The 6,022-nt window shown below is 43.2% G+C and overlaps 1 pseudogene; it reads right to left on the bottom strand.

Moving 5' to 3' along the window:
• Positions 1-305: 305 nt before the first annotated feature.
• Positions 306-5,108, bottom strand: LOC136377046 (RNA-binding protein with serine-rich domain 1-like; annotated as a pseudogene).
• Between the last annotated feature and the right edge of the window lie 914 nt (positions 5,109-6,022).

The raw sequence follows: 6,022 nt of genomic DNA, 5'->3' as shown, positions 1-6,022 counted from the left end.
ATGCTACAAAGTTACAAAAAAAATCAAAACAAAATTTATAGTACTGACTGTACAATAAAAGCCAAAAAAGCAACGTACACATTGTCAAGGTACTCCGAAGACCACCATGGCAGGGATGTGGCGGTGGGGGTCTGTGATGACCCTGCAGAGCTAGCTTTCAACTTGCTCACCAATTTCAGAGAGAAAGGAGATGTAGGGTATGGGTGTATATGCACAAGTCCATGTAAAGACAGAACCATTTACAGCCAACTACCATTGGATATTTGACCCTAGAGGTCAGAAGGACTCAAGCTGGGGAGCAGGACCCGCAGCTGCATGAAAGCATGCTCTTTCCTGAAGGATCCCCAGGCTACTAGACTGGCCCTAGGTTATCTGTGGAATGGGAAAATGTGCTCCCAGGCTGGGGTGGCATTGCCACTGAACTGATTCTCAGGGACTGGAAACGTGGGACACTGGAGGACATCTTTGCAGGCACATCTCCAAACCAACACCACTTCTGCAGCCTGCCCCTGAGTGTGGATTTGTTTTCTACTGAATCTCCTTTTGCTAGGAAAGTGACAGAATTGAGCTGGATGGGCTATAAGTTATGGGGCAGAGCTTCAGTGGCTTGCTTATCGGGAGGAATTGGAGCTGGAGCGACTCCTGTGGCGGCGGCGACCGGGAGAACCGGGATCGCCCACGCACGGGGGACCTGCGCCGCGGGGAGCGTGACCTTCTCCTCATTCGTGGTGGTGACCGGCCCCACATGGGAGGTGGTGGCGACATTCGCCTAGGAGGGCTGAACCTTCTGGGGATTGGCCTAGGCCAGGGGGCCAGCACAGCGGTGGCAGTGATTTCCTGGCCATCAATTTGTCCTCCATCCGTGTGCTTCAGTGCCTTCTCGGCTTCATCTGGATTCTCAAACTCCACGTAGGCATAGCCTTTAGATAGATGCGGGTGCATGCTTTCTACAGGCGTATCAATCATTTTAATTTCTCCATAGGTGGAGAATATCTCCATAATGTGATCCTTGGTCACGTTCCTGGGAAGCCTCCCAATGTGTACTTGGGTGGGTTTAGGGGAAGGGCTCCGCCTTTTCCTTTCCTTTTCATCTCTTTTGGGTGGTTTGGCCTTGGAGCAGGAACGCCGCCTGTTGTCATGCCTACGCCGAGAAGGACTCGGAGAGCCAGAGGAGCTGCTAGAGCTCGAGCTGCGAGATGTGCTCGAACAGAGCGGCTTGATGCTCCCATCCAAGTACTAACCAGGCCCGACCCTGCTTAGCTTCCGAGATCAGACGAGATGGGGCGCGTTCAGGGAGGTATGGCCGTAGACTTGAGCGGCTTGATGCTGATGAGGAGCTAGAGCCACGGCTTGAGCTGGACCCAGACATCTTCCCGCCACCAGACCTCCTCCTGCTCCTAAATTCTTTTCTTAAACAACTTACTTAACTGGTTGCAAAACTGAAAAAATATTCTTGCAAAGAAAAAAAAATGCTGCCTTTACAACTCAAGTTATTAGCTTGTGAGTGTGGAATCACTCAGCTTTTGAATAAGTAATCACTCTAAATATTTAGTAGTTTTATATTCTGATGTGATTCTGTATCAATCCATCACACTGATAAATTCATTAAAAATTTAAGCTTGGAATTTGGGGTCTGCACAAGTTCTGAATTATTCATTCTACTACAAATCTACCAGCCTCTTTGGAAGCTGTATCTGCTAGTGATAACATTCCACTAATGTATATTTGTCAGAATAGGCAAAACAACAACAACGTGTCTCTCACATTCTGAATCAGAGAAATGTGAGATCTACGGAGAAAGTGCTCATCTTCACAATTAAAATATAAACAGTGGTGGCCCTGACCGTTTCGTCAGCGGCAGAGCATTGGCCCAGCGTGTGGAAGTCCCGAGTTCATTTCCCAGCCAGGGCACACAGGAGAAGCACCCGTCTGCTTCTCCACCCTTCTCCTTCTCCTTCCTCTCTCTTCCCCTCCCGCAGCGAGGCTCCATTGGAGCAAAGTTGGCCCCGGGCGCTGAGGATGGCTCCATGGCCTCTGCCTCAGGGCTAGAATGGCTTCAATTGCAGCAAAGCAGCTCCCTCCCCGAGATGAGCATTGCTCCCTGCTGGATGTGCGGGGGTGGGGGTGGGGGTGGATCCGGGTCGGGTGCATGAGGAAGTTTGTCTGTCTGCCTCCCCCCACCCACCCCCTTCTCTCTTCGGGGGGGGGGGGGAATATATATATATAGTGTTACTATATCCATAAAGGGAAGCCGACACTATTCTCATCTTTCTCTTGATTTAATGGACTGTTCAAAGAAATTTCATGGACTCCAGTAATTCTATTCTTAGGATATTTTTATTAACACAAAAGCAAGACAATGAATGAATAACAAATTTAATAGCAAAGCAAAGTTGAACTAAATTCAAAATGTTAACTTCAGGTACATCTGTCAAGAAAAGAGTTAATAGGTGATACATGGTGAGGAAGGTCTGCCTTTGTTGTTGGATCTCTTTGCCTTTTTTAAAGATGACATTTATTAAACATTTCTCTTATCAGGATCTGAAATTTTCTTTTTATATATATTATCTTTAATCCACAGCTCTGCTAGGTGGATACCACCATTCTCCCCCATTCAAAAATTCTACACAAAGTTGAATTATCTCATTTCCAAGAGACAACTACCATTTATAATTTGGTGCATGTCCCTGAAGACCTTTCCCGAGTCTGTACACCGTATGGAAAAATAGACACACTTGCTCTGTGTGTACATTGCACTTTCTATGTTATTCAATAAAGGCTTTGACATTTTTCTGTATCAGTATCAGTAACTCCAGAAACATCTCATTTTTTTTAAGTTTCTTAGTATTGTGTTTTATGATTGTTGCATGACTTATTTAACCAATCTTTTACAGAGGGACATTTGAATTGTTTCTAATTATTCACCACTGTAAGCATGCTTAAGAAAACATTCTATGTAATATCCTGGCATAACTTTGGGAACATTTCTGTGGGGGGAAATTCCAGAAGTAGGGTTGCTGGATCAAAAAACATGTACATTCAAATTGGTAATAGATATCTCCTTCACAAAAGGTTATACTGATTGGCTTGCGTGTATTTTACATTAGATATTTATGATTACCTTGACTTCCAGGCCAACTCAAAATCCATCAGCTTATTCATAACATAAGTTATTGTCAAATAGGTCTAAGCCTAGTATGTTATGGTGAGAATCCCATGCCTTTGGAAAGAGTCATGATGTTGTAGGGTAAAATACATCAGATGAGCCAGGCATTCTATTTATCTGAGTAATTCTGTACAGGTTTCTACAGACTCGAGGTATACATTAAAGGTTTCCCAGGGATTCTATGGCTCCAGTCCAGAAACCACGGTGTCTCCTTAATTTTCCCTCTTCTTCCCAATCCCAAAATACTTCCGTAATTCCTTCTATCCAGAAAAAGCACTCAATAAGCTGGGATCGTTTTAGTAGGTATTTGCATTTATTTGTGACCCTTCTCAGGAGTATTTCCATTTTAGAATTGAGTGCAGAGAAATTAATTTCTAATGGTGTTGTTTCTGTTGAAAGTGTTAATGCAGATTTAAACAAACAGTAAAGGAAATGAAAGCCACTAAAGACAACAGTTGCCCAGAAACTACTTGTAGTGAATGAATGGATGTGTGCTCTTCACTCTTAGGTGTGTCTGGTAGCATAAGTTTGTGGTCCCAATCAGTGGATTGACATCTACTATTAAATATTTTCAATTGCCCTGGTAGATCTCTAATATGGTGACTACCAGCCAACCTTCTCCTTTCCTTTCCCTGCTGTGCCCCCTCCACCCACCTTCTTTTCTAGGTTTCACCACAGTCAGAGAAGCACAACTGTAGGGGCACCCTCATCCTCACCTGCACTTGGGGCAAAATCAACCACTCCCAAGGACTTCACTGCATATCACATCCCAGATACCTTCAAGGCTTAAAAGAAATGAAAAGCAGCTCTGTTTCACTAAGATCTGAGGACTAGTAAATAGGTTAAAATTCCATTTAGGCCAGTCTTCAGGATAATTGGAATATTTTTCACAATGCTATTTTCTTCTCACAAATACTTTCTGTACTTCTAGCTTACCCATTTCTCTAGCTGGTCATAAATTTTGTTAACTGAACTCCTGGTAGACATTCAAGTGTGACAGAGACAGCCAACTAACCCTCCAAAATTTATGCTCCCTCCTTGTAGTCTGAATGTGTTGCTGGAAGGTAAATGTCCAACCATAGATTTATTTCCTGGTACCCCTTACATCCAGGTTTGACCGTATGACTTGTTCACCAATGGAATATGAGCAGAAATGACATGCACTATTTTCAAAATTTTTTATTAACTGGAAGCAGAAAACAGATGGTCCACAGAGGGAACCTAGGTGTCTGAGTTACCATTAGTGAGAAAGCGCCATGCTAAGCAGGATCACACACATCAGACTGTTACACGATAGAGAAATAAACTGATCTTGTGTTAAGTCACTAAAATGTTGGATGTTTATTTATTATAGCAGCTCATTTTATCCTTCCAGAGAGAGAGCGAACAAAACTCATGGAATAAGAGGTAAGAATCTACTGCCCATACTCTGCCTATAAGGAAAAAGGCATTTGGAAGTTCTCTAAACCACAATACTTAGAAGGAAGAAATAGCTGGAGAAAAGGTTTTATCAAGTAGCTCACACATGTCAGGGTGCGCGTGAACAAACTCCTGTGTCAGAGTAAATGTCCTACTCCCGGCCTCTGGTTTCCCATCGTACTAGAGCTCTGCATGCAGGGAGTGGTTGGGAAGCAGCAAGGAGAAAACCAGACCTCTTTTGCAGGCTAATCAGAGGGACAGCCTTGACGTCCCCCCTGGTGCGCCAGTAAGAAAAGCCACTGGATCAAAGAGTTGTCAATGGTAGAAACTGTGTGTGAAGGAGGTGGTTAGAGAGCATTCCACAATATCTTACCAGGCCAAGCGAGATGCCAGCTGTCCAGTGAGGGCCTGTGGGACTCCGGGCAGAAGACGCGGCAGCCCTTAGAGGGCACGGAAGGCTGAGGAGAGGAAGGCACGGGAATTTGTCCTGAGGACAGAACATCATTTTGACAAAGGCTTTCATGTGGGAAAAGGGCCCAGGGAGAAAATGGTGACAGTTTTGCAAATGATCATTCTTTGCTTCTATAAACCACTCCAGCAACTTTTGGATTGCTCTCCCAAGCCTTCCCTGGAAGATAAGCCTCCCCTCTTCAACCTGCCGTGTGAAATCTGTGACATAAGCGTAATGCTTCCACATGGCTTCCTTCATTTTTCTATTAAAAATTCACATTCCTTACTTTATAAAATAAATGTCTTCAAAAAGCCAATTATATTTATTTAACCATGGTAGCTTAATTGAATTACTACCAACACGTTCATTTTACACTTGCCTCTGGTTATAATTTCTTCTTACTTTACATTTCCTGAATCAGATATAAAACACTAATGAACGTGTATAAAGATCAGACCAATTATTTCCCATGGGATTGGAAGCCTTTGGAGGACTCTGTCCAATTGATCTGGTCACCATTTCCCCTCTCAGAGGAGCAGCCCTGGCTCCTAGGTCATGTGCTAGCAACAGTGATATGCATGGGTCGATACCAATGAATAGAACAATTTATTATCATCAAGGTTATAACCCTAATGGGACACCTTCTCTTCCAATGGCTTGAACCTTTGAAGAATTCCATCAGTATCAAGGCACTTGTAGGGGGAGAAAATAGTCACTGGGGACTCTGGAAACATTTTTAAAACTAACATATAGATTACAAAAACCCTTTGTTATAGCAATATAAATAATCATATTATTACATACATAAACCTCCTTTCCCACCGAAAGAAAAGAAATTAAATGTGATTTTATTTTCACATGTTCCTCTAATATTTTAAGCACAGACCATCTGAATAGCATACTTTAGATGTCTTTCATGTCTTCAGTTATTAAAATGTTTATTTCAGGAGATGATTTAACTCCTTGACCAGGAATCCATGCTGCTA

Source organism: Saccopteryx leptura, chromosome 6 (genome assembly GCF_036850995.1).
Source record: "Saccopteryx leptura isolate mSacLep1 chromosome 6, mSacLep1_pri_phased_curated, whole genome shotgun sequence".
In the NCBI taxonomy this organism is placed as follows: Eukaryota; Metazoa; Chordata; class Mammalia; order Chiroptera; family Emballonuridae; genus Saccopteryx; species Saccopteryx leptura.
Note: the sequence above shows the minus strand (reverse complement) of the source record. Positions and strands in the feature narration are given on the sequence as shown.